Raw genomic sequence first — 23,543 nt, 5'->3', positions numbered from 1 at the left:
AAGTAGGCTAGAACAGAAATAACTTCTTTCCTTGGAGGAAGAAGAGAGTAGAAAAAAATTTACTCTGTCACAGTTTTGGTCAGGGCTGAGAGACAGTCTGCACATCCAGAAAATGGAAACATTTCAACACTCATAATGAGCTTGTTATCATCTATAATTTTCTAGACATTGTTCTGGTCCCTGTGTCCATTTTAATTAATGTCGAAATTCTCATTTGCACTGAGAGTATGGTTATTTTGTCTATGTGTTCTCTTATACATTTTTTGTTTGTTTCAAGATTCCTTTCACACCAAAATATGATAGTTACTTCAGTTTGTTTCATACAAATATTCTTAAATTAAAAGAAATTTGCTCATCTAGGCAGATTTGTAGGAATTTTCAAAACTTTAGCATATTCCAAATACCCAAATGGATTTTGTGGCTTTGACAACAAAATTCTTTGTGCATAGAGCTATGAATACAGTTATATTTTTTAATGATACATAGCAAATCAACAAATACTTTTACAATATGGGATGATGACATGTTTCTCAATTTGTAATTCATTATACCATGAAAATGAAGCTTTATGGTGTCATTAAAATGTATATAACGTAATAAGAAATCAACATTTATTATAAAAATAATTATTTGAAAACAGCCTGGCAATATGACAAATAAATAAACCTATCATTTTTATATTATTACAGTAACAATAAAATGCAATGTCTGAGAAAAACATAACATAACAATGAAAAGAATAAAGCCCTATAATCATGTCCTTAATTATAGAAGAATTGTAACAGCTCCAATTTTCCTAAACTCATTTTAAAATCTACTTTTGGTTTTTAACTCATACAAAGTGATTTGATACTTGAAGTGTATATCGTATATGTTGGTATTTGCTTGCCATTCAGTGTTGCATTTAAATACTATTCTATAAAAAAGAACTGAGGATAAATTCAAGCTGATAATTTGGTGTGTGTCAGGTTTTGTGAATATTACCTATCTAAACATTTTGAACGGAGTACTGAGAAAATAATACACAATTCTGTGATGCTTCCTCGTACATGGAAACAACCTGTTCCTCTGTAAGTTCTACGAGCTCAGAGGGGCTTTTCATGAAATGTGTATTTGAGATTGGGAAAAAAACACCAAAAAACCAGAGCTATTGAGTACCCTAAGTGCAGATTAAAAGGGGCAGTTCCAAAGAACTGAACAAATATGTGTGCTTGTATAAGCATTTAGAGAAATTCTGAAAAATTGGAACACCTTTTTTTTTTTTGTCTTCTTTTTTTTCTTCCTACCCCAAATATACCCTATCAGGGACTTATATGTCATATGACTAATTATATAGTGTAGATAAGACTTTCAAATTAAACTGAAATTTTCATTAATCATCAATATAAAATAGATATCATTTTTTCCTCTTTAAAATCTTGAAGATTAACAGAGGGATCACTTTCCAGAACTACGTAACAAAATTTGGGTGTCTTACACAGATATCTGTATGAAAGGTAATTATCTAATTCTTTAAACAGGACAGACAGTGATGTCTGCAGGGCAATTTATCTAACCAGTTGCCTATTTGGGAGGAGATATAAAACTTCTTACACTCCATTAATTGTGTGGACTGGATCTTCCAGTGGGGATTAAGTTTCTTATAAACAGGAATTTTGAGTTTCATCTCATCTTACTTCAACCCTTTACATTTTTTTTTTGTATAAATAGGTTCCTTTTATACAGAAACTAAAATTTTTAAATAAGAGTATCAGTAAAACAAAACATTATTTTTGTCTTTCCCTGCCCTCCCCCACCAAATCCAGATTGGCCAGATATTGCTAGTGAGATCCCTGAACTGGGATGCTGTCACTGAGCATCACGAGCAGAATCATTTCATGTGGCTCTCACGTAATACTGTTCTCAGGTGACTGTTTTGCATACAATAAAAGAGTAGGCAGTTATCGTATCCTATTATTATGAGCCATTAATCAGACATTTCTGACAGTTAAAAGTATTAGTCTTCATATCTCAGCAAATAGTTGGAATCTAAGCCTCTTGTTGGAATTCTGTCTCACTATGTGAATCAGAGGATTTTGGACTGCATGTTGGGGTGAGTAAAGACAAATATTGCATAGAAGAAAAAGATGGAGAAACCTACATAATGTACCTAGGATACAATAATTAATGTTTTATTATACTGAGATAAGCGTGAATAAATGATAAGCTTTTCTTAACACAGTGAGCTGAGAAAAGGGTCAGGAGTCTGAGGAAAAATATCAGGACTCTAAAGAGGAGTAGGAGAATTGATGAATAATCAAAGTAGTCTCTGAGAAGAGATATGTGGTGAGTAATCTTGCATTTCAATTTTTCTGCCGTGCTAGGATATTAGGTCTGTCTTTCAGGCCCAGAAAAATTTCCCCCAATGGTAGTGGAAAAGATAATGTAAAATATATATAAATATTAGAGCAATAATAAAAAACCATACAGTTTTATGAACATTTCAAGGTCAGAGAATGAACAAAGGAAGAGGCTAATTTTTTTTACTGCCTCTTTCTTCTCTCTAATGCATAGACAGCAATGTGCAGAGTACTCTAAGCACACTACTTCAAACTCTGCTTTACAGATGGTGGGGCAGTGAATGGTATCAAAATAGATCACTGCATCATGAAATGGTACCCCAGTGAAATGATGAGAAGTTGTGCATTAATTACAGTTCTGGTGGGATGGGTAACTCAACCAATTAAGATACAAGCTCAGTTTTAATGCATGTTTTATATTCAGAAAGAAAAGGGTACCAAAAAACCCCCTCAAAAAGCATGCCTCTCAGCTAAATAAGATGAAGCTTTGAGGGAAGGCAAAGTCTGTGTAGTGACACAAAGGAAGGATAAAGCTTTTCCATAGTACTATTTATTTGTATGTCTAAAAGACAATGTGTGGCTGATAAAACATTCAGGAGGAATCATACTATAAAGCAATGAAACAGTACATCTTTGTCTTCTGGGACATCAGCCATAGACAGCGATGTGCACTGTGCATCCACTCAAGCAAGTTTGTTTTCCTTTCTGATTGAGTTTGCATGCTGAACGCTGATAGCCCAAGCAGGTAATTAGTGTCAAGCAAGGAGTTTGAAATGACTTTTTTTTCTACAATGAGTATGAAATTTGATCTATATTGCTGGTTTATCTGCAATATTATAAAGAATTTAGACCTTATGTCTTTTTAATCATCTTTTAATAATCTATATTTTTTTAAGAATCAGTTCCTTATGTTCTCTGGAACAGCTTTATGTTAGCTTAGAGTAAAAAGATAACTCAGAATATTTCAAAACACCACATGAGATGATTACTTTTTTTTTTTACCAACAGTGATTATGTCAAAGAAATTACTGAACTCTAAATAATTGTACACTTGTTTTGTGCCTATTTTCACAGTATGTGTTTCCAAAGCTTTAGTTAAATCCTGCTAGCACATGGCACTAACAAGAGGAAAGATTTGGGTTAGCACCTCAGGCTCACTAGCAGAATCTAAAAGCTAAACTTTAGGGACAAGGGGATCGTGCCATGAGCATGACTTAATTGAAAGAAGATAAGTAACATTGCGACAAAACTTTTGTCCAAAAATGAAGAGCTCAACAAAAATTCAACAGTCCCAGGGACCCTAGAATGTTACTTTTCAGCTAATTTAGACTTTCATTGGTGTAATGCAAAGCATTAAATTTTTCCACGGTTTCTTACCAAAACAGTAAATCTTGCCACCCTGACTTGCCAAGCTGAGGACCAGCCAAAATTAAAATGGTCCTTTCCATGGCAAAGGGAGGGGGAAAAGAAAAAGGTGGAATATGTAGAAAAAATAGAGAAGAATAAGGGACAGCAAAGAGTGCTAAAAGCTGTCATTCTCTTCTCACTATTGCCATGGAGGGATAAAGACAACAAATGATGCTCTAAACCACATAGCATCTGCCACCTTCTGTTTCCCTACCACATCTTTGGTAGCAGCAACTGGCTTGACCTTCTAGGGCTCTGGCATGGGCAAAGGAGGTAAATTACTTGTTTGTCCATCTCCAGTGATGTGGTCCCCTAACCAGCTGGCAACTGCAGTGGTGCCTAAGGGTTTCATTGTCAATGTGTGTATCATAAAAGGAGTGAAAATGTCCTTCCCATCACTTGACAAACAGGAGGGGCATAAAAATACCTGAAACAAAACCCCATTGCTGTCAGATATTACAGTTTCACGTAGTTGTTGGGATCTTCTTCCTGTAGTGAAACTGAGATAGTAGAAATTACATGCCAGATGAAAGATCTGATTTCATATCTTAGTATTTCTGACTGAAACCTGTGCCACATGATACCCATTAGCTTTGGCTAACTTTTAATGTAAATGACCACAGAAAAGAGTTCTGTGTAGAAAAAGACAAAGACTGTTTTGAACACAGCACAGAGATCTCTTGCTTTTACTAAGTAAGCATGTAAGTAATTTCTTATGAAGTTTGGATTTCCAGAAGTAAAAAAAATCAACCCTCTTTCTCGTCTTTCTCTTGCCTTCCTCTTACTTTATAATACTCTCTGGAAGTGTTGTGGCTTAACCACAGACGGTAGCTAAGCCCCACACAGCTGCTTGCACACTCTCTCCCAGTGGGATAGGGGAGAGAATTGGAAGGGTAAAAGTGAGAAAACACATGGGTTGACATAAAGACAGTTAAAAGGTAAAGCAAAAGCTACACATGCAAGCAAAGCAAGATGAGGAATTCATTCACCACTTCCCACAGGCAGCCAAGTTCCGGAAAGCAGGCTCTGCCACGTGTAACAGTGACTTGGGAAAACAAACACCATCACACTGAATGTTCTCACCTTCCTTCTTCTCCCAGCTTTATATGCTCAGCATGACACCATATGATCTGGGATATCCCTTTGGTCAGTTGGGGTCAGCTGTCCTGGCTGTGCCCTCACCCAACATCTTATGCACTCCCCTACTCCTTTCTGATGGGGTGGTGTCAGCGGCAGAAAATGTCTTGATGTTGTGTCAGCACTGCTCAGCAATAACAAAAACATCTCCATATTATCAACTCTGTTTCCAGCACAAATTCAAAACACAGCCCCATACCAGATACTGTGAAGAAATTTAACTCTACTCTGGACAAACCCACCATAGTCAGTTATATAAAACTTCAGGACTAATACAAAAAGACAAATAGAATAGAAATACATTATGAAAGGAATTAATTACTTTCATCCATAGCTTCACTAGAGAATTTCCTTAAAAATCTAAGAGATCCACTGGGTTATTAGAACATCTAAGGTAACTGAACCTGGAGAAAACTTTTGTTTTCCCTTTTTTATTGTTTTCTGTTTTTCCAAAGTTCTTTGTCCTCTTTTTGCCTTTATACCTGTTTAGTTGTCAGAATACCTCAATTCAATGTCAATATTATATTGCTATGTGGTTTTTTGTATACTACAAACTCTTCATTCATATTTCTATTTCTAAAATGTTTTGAGATATTAAATTAGACATTTTGAGATTTTAAAGGGGATTTGATTATTTGTTTATATCTCTATTTTAAAGAAATTCTCTTATCTTTAAGAACACCTCAATCAGTGATGAAAGATTGTCTTTGACTCTCAGTGAGCTGTTTAAAGCCTACTCAGTTCTGGTGATAATGTGGCTTGAATTCCTGAAGTGCTGACTTACTCAGCTTCCCTTATTCCATGAGGTGCTACCAAAGAAACATGGGGAGTTGATACATCCATAGATGAGGAATTTAATGTTTAGAGGTAAGTAAATATTGTTGAATTTTCTGTAGCAGTTACATATTTTTGTGGATTTTTTCTATTATTTTTATTTTTGATTTCCATTCAGAGTTTTAGATATTAAAATTAAACATTAATCAATTAAGTTCCAAAGTATGAATTAATAAAATATTGTTTTCATAAAATCCAGATAAGGCATTTATCCTTCCCTCCGTAATTATGTTGATTCCCTGGTATGAAACCTAGTATTTTCAGATGGATATGACAGGAAAAGCAAGAAGCTGATCTGTTGGGAGGACATAATTTGAAAACTGTATCCAAAATACACAGGAGAAAAGTGAGTAGACAATGATGAACAAATTGTTTGAGTCAAAGGTAGCAATACTTCAGGACTAGGCTGGCAAAAACCCATAAACAGGGATATGAATGAAGATGAACAGGATTCTTTGGCAAATGACTGTAAATATTTAGCTGGTAGCTGTCATTTTATCATTCTGGAGCACTGTGACGTTATGGTATGTTACACAATACAACGACCTTGAGGTTTGACATAATGAATTTTTCACTTCCTGTAGAAAGAGGAACAGATTTTGGGTTGCTCCAATTATAATTCTGTTTGCTCTGTACGTAGGGATTGTACTGCTACCCATAAAATGTGCTGTTTAAGCCTCTTCGTGCATCCGGCTAGTCCTGCTTCTGAGCTTTAATAACAACCTTATAATTCAAGCATCAGGAGTGCATATGCAGTTCAAAGCAGGCTTATCTTCAGACATAAGACTATAAGATCTGCTCTTCCAGCCACTGCTTTTGTGGGGTAATTCTACTAAAGAGGATGGAAATACAGAATATTTTTACGGAATTTGACTTTAAGATGCTAACTTCCCAAACTGTCATTCAAAAAATAAATAAATTTGAAGGAGATAAATGATATTGATGCATGTATTTTCTAAAACTCCTTTTAAGAGATTGTGAAAAAGCAATATGATTTTAATCTGTGGCCTTCATACAAACCAGGAATTCAACATCGGATTAGAAGGAAAAAAAAGATATTAAACATAAAGTGCTTGATCTAAACCCATAGAAGGCAACAGGCATTTTCATCTGGCTTTGGCTCAAGTTCATGTTTTTCTAGTGAACGATACTTAGCTGATGGATTTTATATTACTGGTAATAGAGCAAACTTATCTGTGACCTGTAGAAATGCAGTAAAACCTTTTAAACCGTTAGTGTAGCCTCTCCTAGTCTTCACGATGTTCTCTGCTGTAGCAAGATCATGGAGCAAGCCAACATGTCTGCAAATGCATCTAAGCCTATAAGTGTAAATATTTTTGTGCATCTCTGTTACTATTGTTCATAATGCATAAAACAAAACAGCCTAAATAGTGAATTAATTTTGATTTTTCTGTTTAGTTTCTTAACCTAAGGATAATTTTTACTTCTTCGCTGTGTGCTTCCCATCACAAAAAGATTCATATTGCAGTATCCTGGATCTGCTCTTTTACTAGAGTGCTGATCAGTATTGATACCAAATCTGTGGTCTGTAAGAGAATCACAGAATCACAGAATGTGAAGGGTTAGAAGGGACCACAGGGAGTCATCTGGTCCAACCTCTCTGTTCAAGCAGGGTCATCCTAGAGCACATGGCACAGGATTGCATCCAGATGGTTCTTGAATCTCTGCAGTGAGGGAGACTCCACAACCTCTCTGGAAAATCTGTTCCAGTGTGTGGTCACCTGCACAATAAAGAAGTTCTTCCTCATATTCATGTGGGAATTTCTGCACCACTTTCTGCCTATTGTCCTATTGCTTGGCAGAACCACCAAGATACTGGCTCCATCCTCTGGACACCCTCCTTTCAGATGTTTATAGACATTGATGAGGTCCCCTTGTCTCTTTCTAGGTTGAACAGGCCCACATCCCTTAGCCTATGCTCTCAAGAGAGATATTCCAGTCACTTAAATGTGTAAATACTCTTGGGAACAGCCACATGCTAAAGGAAAAAGGAAAAATTCTACAATTTATTTTTCATAGTGTAAGGACAGAAAGCTATTGGGAGTCTTCAGCTTTTCCATTATATTAAAACTAATTCTTACTCTTTGATGACCAGTAAGGTCTCTTCCAAACCAGGCCAAATTTTGGCTATCATCAAAATTTGCCCAAAAAAGGGAGTTTCCCCACACCATACATTTTAAATTATTCAAGCAATTTTTTTTTTTAAACATTAAATGTAACTTGAATAATCTTGCCTTTTTTTGTCACATATTATCAGGGGGAAAATCAAACCAAATTAGAAATCTACTTGTTTTAAAAAACGAGTAACTGTAGTCTACTTTTGTCACTTACATTTATATTTCTACACCCAGATCAAGGAACAACACACCACAGTGCTTATTGCATTAGCTACTGTAATATAACATGGGCTAACTGGTCTGCATAACTTTGGAGTAAGCACGATATCTGTTCTGATTTTTAACATTTCTCTGCTACTGATTTAGTCACTGACTAAACAGACAACATCCTGTCTTGATCTCCTTTTCCTTACAGCAATAAAAACTGCAATGCTTTACAGCTTGTGGAGATCCCACATTCTGTACAGGCGAAGGTGTAGCATCCTTCCCATCCCTGTGCTCATGTCTGTCTCGTGTGTGACAGTGTTTGGCTTTGTGCTTTCATGTGCACTGTCTGCGCTTGGCACTGGAGGGAAGAAAAGCTCACAAAGATTTGTACTGAGAGCTACAAAATTCTGGTGGGAATGGATCCTAGCACCCCTAAGGCAAGAGCTGCCCTTGCTTTTGAATAAGAATTATAAATGTCTTCCAGTGGAGTTAAAGTCTGCATTTGGAAACAGGTAAGGTGTTGTGCATTCTCCTCTCTTGTTTGTATCAGTGAAAACTTTCCTATCAGTCTCTAAAGCACAAAAATCTGGATGATCAGTTCTATTTACAAAGGCATACTAATTAAAGCTTGTGTTTAAACAGTATCAAGTCTTCAAGGATTTTTCTTTCCTGTTAGTATTTATTTCATGATCTATGTGTTTTTTTCTCCCTGAGGCAATAATGATCAGTGATTTTTTGGTAGGAATTCTGGAATTATTTATTTGTCATCTTTAAAAATCTGGTGTCATACTTGGCTTTTTTCTAGCGTTTCCTCTCCCCACCTCCAGCCAAATGCCCATGACTTCTCAGAATACTTGTTAATGGTGGCTCAGTAAGCTAATTAGCTGATTTCCTTGGGGAACTCTGAAGAAGGCCAAAAGATTCAAATGATGGTTACCTAGAAACAAGAAAAGTGTATTAAATTAAATTTTGTAGATCGGTATGAGCTTTCTGATGACAGAATTTGTGTGCTTTTAGAGAAAAAAATTCCAGTCTTAGGTTTTAATTATGATCATCTTTTTGCGTATCTCCATACTTCTTACAGTCATCATTTTGACAAGCATAAACATACATTTTCTTGATGAAAATAATTTTCCTTTCATGATTACACTTGCTGACTCCTCATTACTTAAACTGCTAGAAAAAGATCTCAAGGGAGTGGCTTAGTCTATTCCCTTAAGGTCAAGAGCTTCACAAGTGGATGTAAGTAATTGAGTTATAGGGCAAAGATGAGTAAAGCTTTTAGGAAGTTAGGAATAAAAATCCTCTTGATAAAGAAATGGATCTAATTTACAGAGTGTTATTTTAGTACATAAATTGTCTAATTATATTGTATCTCACAGGCAAATTTCATATTAATTGCTAAAAATGCGGGACCAATTCTGACCCAGTTCCCATAATCCTTTTTTCACAGAGTGGAGGAATTTGGGGTTCGATAAAACTGATTCTGCCCCAAAAATGAATTTTGAATTCTGTACGTGCTTGATTGGTGATGTTTTGTCACGTAAGTATAGATAAGTAGTTGGGATGGCAGAGCACTATAGTTTTTTAGGGAGGAACTTTCAGCATCTTGGGTTGCAATTCTTCTGAACAGGTATAGAAATCTGTTTACATGTACAACTCAGTCACAGGAAAATCAGTGTAGGAAAATTGGCACTTTTAGGTCACCACTTATTCCACCATAAAATACTTGTGTAAAACAGACTAGATGAATCTTGCCCTAGAGCTTCTTCTGGCTATAAAGGAAGCTCTTAACAACCTAGCCAGTCATGGTGATATTTGTGTGAGACCTTCACAGTGAGGGTTTAATTTAGTTATATTGAACTATATTGAGCACGGGTATGTAATGTTGTACAGGTTCACCAAGAGAATCCTGCATTGGAAAGAGTATGAGTCCACACTGTGTATGTTCTCTAGACAATCATTTGGATGTCAGATGGTACACCTATGGTATCTCTAATGAGACTATGTATGGGTGACTATATTGATCTGATAACATTATGTGACTACAAACACTCTCTCAGTACACTGTTATTCACTGAGTATCATTACTTTGCTTCCTGGCACAATTGCACCATATCTTTTACTGTCTTTTAGTCCTCTGATTCAAACTTCTTGGAAACCCTTACAATTCTGTCCCATCTGTAATCCTGCTGCTTGACATGGGTGGAAAGTTTGTGCTTTTACTCCCAGATCACAATGCAGTCATTGAATAGCGTTGCACTGCTACATCAAGGATAACCTGAAAGGAGAACATTGGAAGAAAAGAATTTTTATGGAAATTAACCAAAATAATTGCACTGTTAAAAAAGTCAGCTTCCTGGGTATTAATCGCTAAGCTTACTCACAGAATCACAGAATACTCTGAGTTGAAGAGACCCACAAGCATCATCCAATCTAACTCCTAAGGGAATGGCCCATATATGGATTGAATCCACAACCTTGGTGTTGGCAGGACCATCCTCTATCCAGCTTAGTTAAAATGCAATCTTTGTCACTGGCTACTGTGCCAGTCACTGCAGAACTAAAGAGCCTGCCCAGGACTGATCTGGGAGCTAGCCCTTTGACACTAATGCCTGGGTCATTGCTTTTGACTCTCTCCAATTCAAGAGTGGAAGATGACTGATACTTTGTTATTACTGCAAATTATAGTGTTAATGAGCCACCATCTTGAAAAAGGTTTCCACAGACACGGATGACAAAAGTATCCACAATGAAAACCAATATTTATTACAGAAAACATAGTTTTCACTTGTTACTTATACTATTTCCACCAAAGATTTAAAATAAATGAGATCTTAGTGAATATTTGCCAAGATAGGGACTTCTACCACTGGAGACAGTCTAAGTGTATTTATCCAGTTAGAGGTCCTCATGCTAGCCATACAAGTTGTAGGCTAGCCATACAAGTTGTACCTGAGTTACTGTTTCAATTTTTGACCCTTATGAGTATTTTTGTGTACCCACTGCAAATGTATTGCTCTCAATTATATATAAATTTCTAAAAAGTTATCATTAAAAAAATATTGCACTTTAGAAAAAACAATCATAGTTATTTGCTAAAGAACAGAAAGGAAATGTTTATGAAAACTTGCAATTTTAGTCAGAGAAGTCAGTGGGACTACAAAAAAAATTGAGTCGGTTTCATAAATAGTCAATATTTCCGCATAAGTGGGATCATTTCAGAATATTAACAAATATTTCAACTCCAGAGGTGCTAAGAAGAGACAAGAATATGGAGGAGTGGCAGACAAAGATGTGATAAGCCATATAAAATCACTACAAGAGAAGTTAGAAACAATAAAGTGTTAAAAAAATTCAGAGCCTATTGATTTAGGCCAAAGAATGATTCCATAGTTTTTTACCATGACACGGAAAGAAAACAAAGAAAAGGAATGTAGGTGTTAAGGAGATTGAGAAATTTATTTTTAATGAGTTCTGTCTGATCCTTTCCCTTCCATCATAAATCTAGACAAGAAGTAGTAAATAGCTTTAGTTTGCTGGCCACGCAGCTTGACTTGAATATATAAAATTCATTGTACATTATTCAGAAACTCAGAAAAGCAAGGCCAGAATGGATCATCGGATCATCTTGTCTGACCTGTGCTATAACCCCACAGAATTTTACCCAGATGAGACCTATAATTTATGCTTGAATAATACATACAATAACATTTCTCCTACAGCTTTTCTTCCCAAATCTTCTGAGAAACAGCTAGCCTCATTAAAGGATTTTCTGAACTCCTGAGATAACTGGAAGACCCAAGCTACCAAGACCTGAAGACAGAATGGTACCTCACCCTCGGTCCTGAATAACTTTGGCTAAGTGAAGGTGAAAATTATTTTGATATCATTATTCATGTGTGCAGCATTCAGAGGGTTATCTCTTTGCTTAGTAAAATGTGATCTGACCTTGTAGTGAGCCAGTGCAGCAGATCATAATGATGAGACAATAATTTCAAGCAGAATTTAGGCAGAGTTTAACCAGAGGTTTTATTTGTAGAGACCTGTATGTTACCAGGAGTGTCTGCTGTTTAACCCATGTGTGTACCGTGGCTGTCTTTAACAGTATCACCTCTATTTCATAGAATAATACAATAGTTCTGGTCAGAAGGGACTTTTAAAGGTCCAACCACCCTTAAATGAGCAGAGATATCTTCAACTAGATGAGGTTGCTCAGAGCCCCATCCAACCTGACCCTGTGTGTTCCCAGGCATGTGGAATCTACCACTTCTCCATGCATCCTGTTCTGGTCTTCCATCATCCCCATTATGAAAACTTTTTTCTTATATCTAATCTAAACTGACCCTCTTTTAGGTTAAAATCATTACCCCTTGTCATATCACAACAGGCCCCGCTATAAAGTTTCTGTCCATCTTTCTCATAAGCCCTTTTTTAAGTACTGGAAGGCGCTATAAGATTTCCCTGGAGCCTTCTCCAGGCTGAACAGCCCCAACTTGCTCAACCTGTCAATACAGGAGAGGTGCTCCCACCCTCTGATCATTTTTGTGGAGTTCTTCTGGACCTGGGAGCCACTTCTAAGTGCTCATTTCTATGGAGATGGGTAAGAGTGTATCATTCTTACTGAATCTGAGTGTGTCACCTAGAAAGGTTGGTATCAAACAGGTAAAAGACTGATAACTGTTCACTTGCAAGAATATTCTAGGAATGTGAAGAATAGTGAGAATTTGAACTTCACACCATGCCATGGTCAGCAAGCAGGGGCTTGTCATATGCAACAGGAGCATCAGATGATATATATGTTATTTTCCTACCAGTTCTGGGTTTTACATCATAAATCATTAACTACCCTTGCATGTCTCTACTTTTCTTACTGAGATTCCCAAATGAATTTGTACCATTGTGGTGTATATAAAAAGAAACAGGAAACATACACTGTTCCTTAAAGTTCATTCAAAATGTTATTAGAAACTTCACATAACCATTATGCTGCGGATCTTCCCACTTCATCTTTCTCTGTCCTTACTTTACTAGTCATGGAATTATTGCTTGTTGTGCATATAATTTTTGTTTGTCTATGAAGAACTCTTTATCTTTCCACAGTTCCTGTCAAAAAACTGTCTTTTTTTCAAGCCTTTATTGATGGTCATTTCTTCTCAAACTAGCAATATGAATTTCAAGAACACTGGCAATTTTTGATAAATTAAAAGCAGCAATATTTTTACACCATTACATATAAATCTGAAAACATGTAAATTAAGAGAAAATGAAGTTTGGTTTTGCACCAAAATTTAAATTTTTTTCTACATTTACTCATTTGACTATGGTTAACAGATTGGAACTGAAAAGGAATTTTCTTATCCATGTACAAATTAAAATTGTCTATTCTTTTTTTCCCCTCAGATTACAAAAGGAGTACTCTATACGGGAATTGAGCAAGCAAACAAAGAAATGATCCACAAGTATTTTACATGAAATGACCATAATGATAGCTAATTCATATTATAAAACATGCCATTTTTCCAGACTGGGTAAAAACTGAAAAATGAAATCTCCTTTCTGTCTTACGAAGTTCATTGAATTAAACCTTTTCCTTAAAGGAAACCACATTATATAACAGTTTTCTAATGTAAAAAATTTAACAGGCAAGTATTGGTGAAGAGTGTGCTTGATAAATCTTGCTATACAACGGAACAACCCTACTGTCTTCTGTAACATTACCTTTTGAGAAATGTCAGTTATGCATGAGAGTATCCTACAAATTTTGAGATGAAACTAAGCCAGAATCCTGTTCACATTATTCATACATGACTTGTGGTTCACTGAACTGTAACAATGCAAGCCATTTCACAAAGTCTTTTAATGCTAAACTGGAAGGGCCACTTTTGCAAGGCTTTTCTATGCCAGCTCAATCCTTGATCTCTTTTGTGTAGAAATGCCAAGAATATCAACTTTTGTTTATGAGTTCTAATAGACATTATTTTTCATTTGAGAGCAAGTCTGAAAAGAGCATGTACCCTCCAATTCTTTGTCTCTTTTAGCTCTTAGCATGATACTGAAATATCAGAAGTAATTAAAGAAAATTATATCGTAAATCCCAAGATAAAAGTGTGACTAATGATTAATTCTCTGGTATTTTGTCAAAACCCTTCTCATAATTCCAAAGCTCTAGTCAATATTCACATAACTAATTCTCCCTAAGTAAATTTTTCTTTCCACTAGGAAAATGTTTGTGTGCTGCTTAATAAATAATTTCTTAAAGTTCCAAGTATATAGTTTGTGTAGTTGTTTTTCTTTACTATTTTGATCAAAACTTTGATTTTCAAAAGAGTGTGTATTTTGAGAGTCACACTAAGGGATTTAATTTTTACATATATATGTATTTCATTCTGGCATCAAGAAGATGAAGAAGACTTATTTTCCATAAAGGTATAAAAATCTAATGGTACCTTTTATCTGATTTACACTTCAGTTAAAAGACTGAAGGCTTTTTCCAAAGAAAGAGCTTTCAGAATTATGCTTCTTACACCATAAGTGCACAAAGAAAACAGGTACAGTAAATTCAATTTTCAAGTCTCCTTTTCTGATATATACTTACTACGCATGAGTTATTAAACTATTACCTTGCTGTCTTTCTTTCAAATCCCCAGCTATTCTTACATCTCATTCTGTTGCCCATGTTATCTGTTGCTCTGTACGTCTTTGAATTCAAACTACAAAACTAAGCCAATAAATTCAACTAATTTATTGAACTACAATGCTTTCATCTAAGCAGGGCTTTTAATGGTCCATATAGGAACAAATTTCACTGGTTATTCTAATGGAAATTTTTTGTCTGTTGAATTTTTTCCCCTCTGTTAGTTTTAACTGACTGTATTTGATGCTCAAGTTTTGACGCAGTCTGCTTTTTATATTTTTAATATTGATTAGAATTTTCAATCTGAATGAGTTTTCAAAGACACAAATTAATCAGCCTTTCAACAACAATTATCAAAAACTATATTAAACATTTCATTTTTCACACTGCAATATGAAATCAGGAGAATTTCAGTTTATTCCTTTGGCTACATTAATTTATTTATTTTGGCTCTATTTTGTTATCTTAGATATGCATTTATTTATTTTCTAGACATAGAAATAAAAATGTGAAACAATTTACAGTACTCAGAGACTACTGTGAAAAAGAAAATGTTTACCTTTTTTCTTTTTTTTTTTTTTTTTTTTACTATAAAGGTCATTGAAAAGTGGAACAGGTTGGGCAGAGCATTGTGGAGTTTCCATCTGTGGAGATTTTCAAAGTAGTCTGACTGGACACACTCCTGAGCAACGTCCTTGTGCAGGGAAGTTTGGCCTAAATGATCTCAAGGATCCCTTACAGCTTCAGCTATTCTATATGTCTCTGTTATTTTGCACGCCATTTAAGATGTTAAAATATACTCTTATTGTTCTACTGAGATTGAGACAGAGATGAGACCACAAAAAGAGCAATCTATTTCCAACTTGTTTAGACTTCAATCAAAATTTTATAATAAGGAATCATATTTTAAGGGATGAGGGAGTTTTAAGTTGTCAAGAGGAGCAAACGTGAAATGAATTGTATTATGGCAATATGATGTTTCAAATGAGTTCACATGAGAAACCTGCAGACTACCTGTTGCTTGAAAAAGAATGTGAATGTCTACATTTAAGAGGAAAAAGTCAGTGTAGAATTCTCATTCAGCCTTAGAGACCTACCATACAGATATACTTGACTGAATTTCTCTCCATAAGTTCCTTTCCTAATTAGAAAAGGAGGGGAATAGACCTTTCTACAGGCAAAAAATTGGATTCTGTTTCAGACATTGGCATTAAATTAAGATATGCTGTGTCTTTGAAACTCACGGTTTTGGTTTTGATTATAAATGAAATCTGGGGTGAAAGCTCAGATTTAAATAACAGACATCTCTCTTCCAAGGCCCAGAGACCTTAGAGAAGGTCAACCTTTCAGAAAGTTGTTATTAATCTGGGCATATAGCTAATTGTTCCTTTACCACATTTACTCATTTGGAATTTTCCTGTAATGCTGGTCTGAGTTTGCTTTTGATGTATACCACAGAAATTACTCTGGTGAGCTATGACACAGCTCACTTTAACTCAGGAATGGCAAATAGAAATAAACTAAACAGCATAAACCCCAGAAATACCTAAATCTTGATTAACTTTTAGAGACACGGGGATACAAAAAAGAGCTGGAACATGTCCTATGTGTTGCATGTAGATACAGTCTAGAAGGAATTAGCCCTACTTGAAAGTCAATCTATATCTGGAGGCCAGGAATGATCCTGGTATTTAATGCCTTAGGTGGTACAGAGGTCACCAGATTAGTACATAAATTTTAGGAATAGATGGGTACCTAGAGAGAAATTATATCTGACTATGTTTAGACACCTATCAGAACAACAGATCTGTACAGCTCAGCAACAAATGATCTCTATTTATGGACTTTATAGATACCTTCTGGAAAAAAAGTGATTCAGACAAAGATTTAGGTGCATGTTGTGAAGGTACACATCTATATACTTACATAGCCCTGCTACACACCTTGCAGTGTCTACTAATAGAAGTTTCCATCTCTTACAACACTTTTAGTATCTAGGCCAAAAATAAATGATCTTTTAAATTTTAATTAATGGGAATTTCTAAACTATATGTTCTTCTTCAAACCTCACATCCATTTACTGTGACTGGTTGCCATTTATCCCATTTGTCACAGTTCTACAAAATATATAAATATTTAATTATACAGCCAGATGTCTGTAGGTACTTATAGAATTTCCAGGACATTTAATTTCTATTGAATTCATTGAGAATTAGGTATTTTGAAAAGGATGTCAAACATCTCCCTAAACCTTGGTAGGAATAATAGTTCATGATCAACAGTGTTGATCTGTAGCTAGACAACATCCTGCTGCAAAACGTTATCAAATTCTTCAAAAATGTCCACAGAAATAAGACCTGACTATGAACTGCATCCCACTCTAGAGAGAAACATCTTCAAAGGAACTCCTTGTTTCTAAATCCAGTTCCAGTCCTGAAACCAATATTAAGTATATGCATAGAGAGCAACCTGGGAATACCCTAGAATAGAATTACGACTGTCACAAAATTTCAAGACTTCAAGATCTATGTAAATGTCAAATATAAAAGAATTTTGCTTCTTCACTTTTCTTCCTTAAAAAGGAAATAAAAATCAGAGTGGAAAATTTATCCCAAGAGCTAAGAAATTTGGGGACAATTTCACAGGACCAGTCTTGCAGCATTTACACAAGCAACAGTTTCTCCTCCTTCACTGGTGTTTGTTCAGTTACTCATCACTGTTGTGCATGCTAAAGAGCAGGAGCAGAGGAATTTTCCAGCTGCTGAAGCATTTTGTGAAGTTTTCCCTTCTCATGCTTTAGCTGAGAAACAGTGGAAGACAGTTCTGTAAACAAACTATCTCACACCTGCTTGGACTTGTTTTGGTTCACTGCAAAAAATACTGTGGAAATGGGTGTTATGCTGTTCAGCCAATCCCTCTGGGAGGCGGATGGTCAAGCATCCAATGGTTTTATGCTACCCTTGCAAACAAAGCTATATAAGCTGAATTATATAATTAAATATAGCCATTTCTGGCCTTTGAACCCCATCCTGGACTTGTGTCATTTCTCGCCATCCCTAGGGACAACAGCAACACACTGTCTTTCGCAAGCATGCTCTTCTAATGGTGTTTCATTTTTAATTATTATTAGTAGTAGTTTCAGCAGTATTAGTGTCAGAAATGCAGGTTTCATCATGAAGTTAATTGAAACAAAACTCTAACTCCAAATAACTCAAAGCTTTGTTGAAGCCTACATCCAAACTCACAGTTACATTACGTAGACCGTGCTTTTTATCTGAAAAAAGTGACATAATTTACCTACACCTTTTGCCTTTTCCATTAAGAATAATGAGTATATACATATTTACCATGATAAGACAGAACAAATACTTTTTTTCCCCCTGTAGTACCTGTTAAACCCATAGAGAAACTGTGGAACTTCAGGAATTTCAGGAATTATCCTGGGGCTCTTTATCACCTCTTATTTCCATTGAATGATCTAAAAATTGATTATACTATCTAGAGTATGTGTATGCTTATCCTCATTTCTAATGAATATTTCAAGTAGTAAGCAACTTATAAATATCAATATTGAACACTTATGTTTAAAGTTAACACAGAATAACACTCTTTTACAGAGAAACTTTCTCAAATTTATTCTCAATTTCTAACTCAGGTTTTCTTGAAAGAAGTCTGCAGTTTTATTTTTTTTCCACACCTTCTTCTTGAGATTTTAAGTCTGTAACATCATACGGGAGAAAAGAAGATGGGATTTTATTGACACCAAAATGTCTCTCCCAATGCAAAAGGCATAATCTGTTCCCCTGTAAAAGGAAAATATATGGTAATGATGCCATGTTTATAACAACCTCTTGTTTTATAATTCATTTCCTCAAGAATGGGCACAGAAATATTTGAGAGATTAGTTACAAAATATATTCTGTTCCTTATGAAATCTGTTCAGTTTTATAGGTATAAAAGAGACATCAGACATAAATAATGCCAGGATTGAACAGTTTTGCAAATGCTGCATATAAGATACAATAGCAATATTCTATTTGTCCTCAAATGCAACTTCTTTGTTGAAGCTCTAGACTCCAACTCAATATAAGACTATCTGATATGAAACATGGATAGAGGCAAGGGAAATTAGGCTTTTGGTGGTTCCAAAACAGCATTTTTTTTTTTTCTGTAACCTCCAAAGAGTGTAAATCATTTTAACTGCTAACGCATCACCAGAAAGAAAACCAGAAACATGCCACTTGTCTTTAGACTCTCCTAAATTAGGAATCAAACTTTAGAGTAGAAAGTTACACTCCCTGTATAGTCAAGAGGGAGGCAGAATCTTTCAGCTATGATTAACACTACAAAAAAATCTCAGTCATAATTTAAGGCGCTAGACTAGTTTAATGCTCTGAAAGTAGGAATGCCATTTACACTGGTAGTCTGGTAGTAAAAAAGCTGTTCCTCAAAGAGTTTCTTTTTAGTAGCTAAGGATGAAATCCAAAGAGCTAATGAGGCTTCTATATAACTCAGCTGAGATCTGAAATACAAACTGAGCAATCTAGTGAGCAGTCAGCTAGCGGCTCAGAAGTCTGCAATCTGTTGTCACCACAGAATCTACTTAGAACATTACATTTATAAACTTGTCAAAATCCTGAGATACCTGAATATGTAAGCACTATCTTGTGCATGTGAACTTGCATAAGTAGAATTGTATGTACCTTATTCAACCCTGAATAAGATTTCCTGAATTAGGAAAAAAAATATATTTTGCAGCTCAGTGATGGGTGGACTCTTATGAGGGCACATTTCCACTCCACCATTTCTTATTGGATAACTGAGGTCGTTTCCTGCTAGAAAGTCAGCTCACAGGGTCTCTTTACAAAAGAGATCTGAGGCTGTGTTTTTCCTACATAATATCATAGGAGCCAAACCTTTTCCCTTCTCCTCCAATAGCAGCATTCCAGTCACATGACAGTGCAATAATGTAAAGAGATGCCATTGCATTATTCGAGATGATACAAGTCTGTGTACTCTACTTGGCATTGATTATTAACTTGAATATTTCACTGCAGTCTTGATAAGCAGATAGTGACTCAGGTTCTAGAATTTATCTGGGCAACAGCGGATTAGAACTGCTTGTCTGTATTGCACTGCATGATGGAGAAAGGCACTGACATGCAATTTTTGAAGGTGGTTTAATTCTCAAAGCTCTGGAACTTAATTTAGCTTTCTTTTTTAGAATCTGGCTTGTATTATTTAGCAGGCTGAACAGTTAGCAACCTTCTATCTTTTAGTACACAGACCATGAAAAGAAATAATGTGTTATTACTAGGACAAGCCACAGAAGACAGACAGTATGAAATTAGAAATAATTCCTTAGAAATTAAAGGATATAAGAATAAAATCAGACAGACTAGTACTGTTTTGGATAGTATGCTGTATGCTATCTAATATTCAGTACTTAGAGACAGCGTGTGGTTGAGATGGACACACAGTCTGAATAGTATGTCTTTTTTCTCCTCCTTTTATGTTTTGGTGACTAAGCAGACAGCACATAATATCTGTAGATTATAAAAGTCCTACAATTTAAATAGTAAGCATTCTTTTGCATGTTAGTAAAATATCACCCAGTATTAAATTGGTATTTAATTCGCAGAAAAAATATATGTCAAGTTATAATTTAAAACAAACCAACTAAAAGTATTTTTTAAATCATGATGTGTTGCCAACTTTACGTGCAGATTGAAAAAAGTTTTCACAGATTTCATTTGCTGCTCACTAGTCAGATATATATTTTTCTGTTGTTTTAACAGTATATTTAATGAAAAAGAAAAGCAAAACATCTCCAAGTAAATAATTGAAGTACTGTGTGAAGCAAGAGTGTTGCTGATCGTATATTACTGTGCCAAATTCTGTTTAAATACATTGAGGAAGAAAATGCTACTACTTATGAAATGCTACTACTTATTTGCTACCTATTACTACTGAGGTAAAGTTCCTCCAGATGTTTGGGTTTTTTTTAAGTGCATAATTATTTGCTTTGTGATAAGGTAGGGTTTTTTTAAATTTTGTTTTGAAAGATGAGTATGAGAAGATAACACCTCTTTCCTTAAAATTTATTCTTTTACTTGAGCAAGCTCTCAAGTTATATTCTGTAGTTGTTGTGTTTCTTATTTTTGAAAAGGAACATCTTTAAGGGATGAATTGTCTGAATTATTTGTTTGAAACATTGTCAAAAGACTTTTTAGTAGAGATTTAAATATATATATATGTATATATATATATATATATGTATGTATAGGTATACCAACCAGAACCAGTAAGGTTATTGAAGTACCTTGAGCAGGATAATCTGCGGACCTCTGCTGACAATATAGACTTCTTCTCTGACAGTATGTGAATCTTACTGTTGGTCTGTAGGTCTTTCTTAGTTTGGAAATGATCCTGTGCCTATTTAAAATCTGTGTTCAGATAAAAGGTTTAAGTATTTTCATCCATTTGATTAGGGGAATTTAGGACACTGTGGAAATTGTTCTCCTGAATAATTGTTACCTGACATCATACAAAAACTCTGGTCTCAGGTATTTTTTTTCCAACCTTGGTTACACTCAAAATGCCTACATGTGCTTCAGGAGCTAAACTTCTGAATGCAGTGCGCCATTTTTACTTTGTTTTGTTATCTAGGAAACAAGTTACCCAATGTCTTAATTGCTTAAAATAAACAGTTCTTTGCTTAAAATAACCCCAAGAACCCAATAGATCCAGCTCTATAGAACAGTCTTGGAAGTTCCAGCATTTTCCCTATGATCACCTGACATATTTTGCTGTAGATAAATCCTCCCTCACATCTTGGGAAAATACAAAAAGAGGAAATGTTCAGATACAAGTGTAACAAAGCACCTGGATATTACTTGCTTTTATTCTACTTCTTTACTAAGAAAGAAGTTAAAATGACAGCCATTTCAAAGGGGCAGATCACAGGCAAGCACAGATTTGATTTTGAATGGATGTCACTCCCATCTGAAAGTCTGGGACTAATACCATGTATTGGGAACTTAAATACCATGCTGTTTATAAGAAGCAAGGATCAAAGCACATAACCCATCCTAATGGAATTTAGCTGCCATTAAAAAGGATGCTTTCAACAGTCAGTAGCTTCTGTTCCTTTAACAATTTGCACAGTTCCTTAAAAATCTACAAGCCAGCAACCATGGAAATTTATAGCTTTTTCTCCCACAATAAGCCAATCTTTTTTTCATCTGTTTGTTCCATGGAAATTTAAATGAAAATAACCTTCTTAGTTATTATCTTCATCTCATTCTTTTTAATAAAGAGTGTTAGGTGTGTCTTGAAGATTTGTTTTGAATGCCACCAACAACTATCTCACCATATAACAGATCTGAAATGATTAAGCAAAGCTGTGAACACACATCAATATTTATTTCCTTTGTTTCAACTTATTTTATTTTTCATGAAAATAATATATTTTTCATATTTTTTTCTAAATTGATTAGTAAATATTTATTCTATATTGTTTTCTGAAGTCAAGAGATCAAAAATGATAATCTATTAAATATTTCCTTTAAAAATAGTTTTTAAAATAATTCTCAAATTCTCCTATGAGTTAAAATGTAGCAATTTGTCTTCTTTTCAATTCTCTTCTTCATCACAACAACTCAAATTGAGGTACATTCCTGACTGAAATCACCTAGCATCTCTTATTCATAATGACAGAACTTCATTGAAATCCACAAAAGAAACACTTGGGCTTTCAGGAGCATATAAAACTAAATTGATTTCCTGATTATCTCTTGTAGTTATAAATCTCTTTTTACCTACAGTCAAGAAGGATCTCAAAAACCAAGAGAATCTCACAGAGAATTCTTTGAAAAACTTGAGTTAGTCTTGCTCTTTGATATACCATGACTCATCTTCAGGTAAGTAACAGGCTTTCCAGTGCTGTGGACTCTTTGATTCTATTAATTAAATGTGGGATGATTTTCTGGTGGTATATATTCAATAAAACACTTCCTGTCAAACCTCAACTGCTAAAGCAGGACAGTGGGGAGAGGAAGCTGCCCTTTTGTGAGAAAAAAACTGCGTACACGAAGCTCTGTCTAGGAACAGGTGTTGAGCAGGCTGAGAGATAATGGGTTGGGATTAGAGACCAGATCAATGTGGGCATTATCATTGTAGATGTCTTCCAACTAATGAAGTTGCATTATATTTGCAGGATATGCTCCTCATGGTAGACCGTAATCATCCTAATATCCACTGGGAGGGAAGCATCACAGAGCAGAATCCACCAAGATAGTTTCATGGAATGCATTGATAACAACTTCCTGGCAGAGGCAATTGAAGAAGCAAAAAGGGGAGATTCTTTGCTGGAATTCCAGATAAGGAAGGAATAAGTCCAGCTCTTAAGTGAATGGCCCTTCCAGGGATAGAGCCCACAACCTTGGCATTATTAGCACCATGGTCTAACCAACTTCTTCCCCTATATTCTGTACTCGTGAAACATAATGGAAGTCCTGGGTCTAGTTCTGTGCTCTGAAGTGTCTCACTGTGGGGTATGCCCAGCCCCTGCCCTGGAGGGATCTCTGCTGAGATAAGAGATTTCGCAATCGCCCAGCAGGACTCCCTGGAAAGGCAACCACTTTGGTCACGGGCGAGAAAAGACAGACCCACAATCCTTTAGGAGACCCTATGCAGTTCCTTCATAACCCATTGGTCCTCACCCATCCCCTGTATCCCTATAAAAGCAAGCCCTCTGCCCCTGTGCAGAGGGAGTTCTCGTCCCTGGCTCCCCCCTTCGCCGGAGGGGACCCACAATAAAGCTCCTTTCGTGCGGACCCCGCC

At 35.5% G+C, this 23,543-nt stretch overlaps 1 long non-coding RNA gene across 6 annotated transcripts in view; it reads left to right on the top strand.

The window, feature by feature from the left end:
- Positions 1 to 23,308, top strand: part of LOC108446586 — a 41,720-nt gene extending 18,412 nt beyond the window's left edge. For 3 of the 6 annotated variants that reach the window (XR_001861806.1, XR_001861804.1, XR_001861809.1), the window contains 8 exons: positions 2,222 to 5,750; positions 8,271 to 8,574; positions 9,516 to 9,605; positions 11,788 to 11,933; positions 15,296 to 18,522; positions 20,498 to 20,673; positions 22,502 to 22,621; positions 22,918 to 23,308. This is a non-coding gene — a long non-coding RNA (uncharacterized LOC108446586). The remainder of the gene's footprint in view (positions 1 to 2,221; positions 5,751 to 8,270; positions 8,575 to 9,515; positions 9,606 to 11,787; positions 11,934 to 15,295; positions 18,523 to 20,497; positions 20,674 to 22,501; positions 22,622 to 22,917) is intronic. The other 3 variants (XR_001861805.1, XR_001861808.1, XR_001861807.1) reach the window with 3 other exon arrangements.
- Positions 23,309 to 23,543: the final 235 nt, after the last annotated feature.

The sequence above is a fragment of the Corvus brachyrhynchos genome, unplaced genomic scaffold (genome assembly GCF_000691975.1).
Source record: "Corvus brachyrhynchos isolate BGI_N302 unplaced genomic scaffold, ASM69197v1 scaffold202, whole genome shotgun sequence".
NCBI classification, from domain to species: Eukaryota; Metazoa; Chordata; class Aves; order Passeriformes; family Corvidae; genus Corvus; species Corvus brachyrhynchos.
This window is presented reverse-complemented; position numbering and strand designations above follow the sequence as displayed.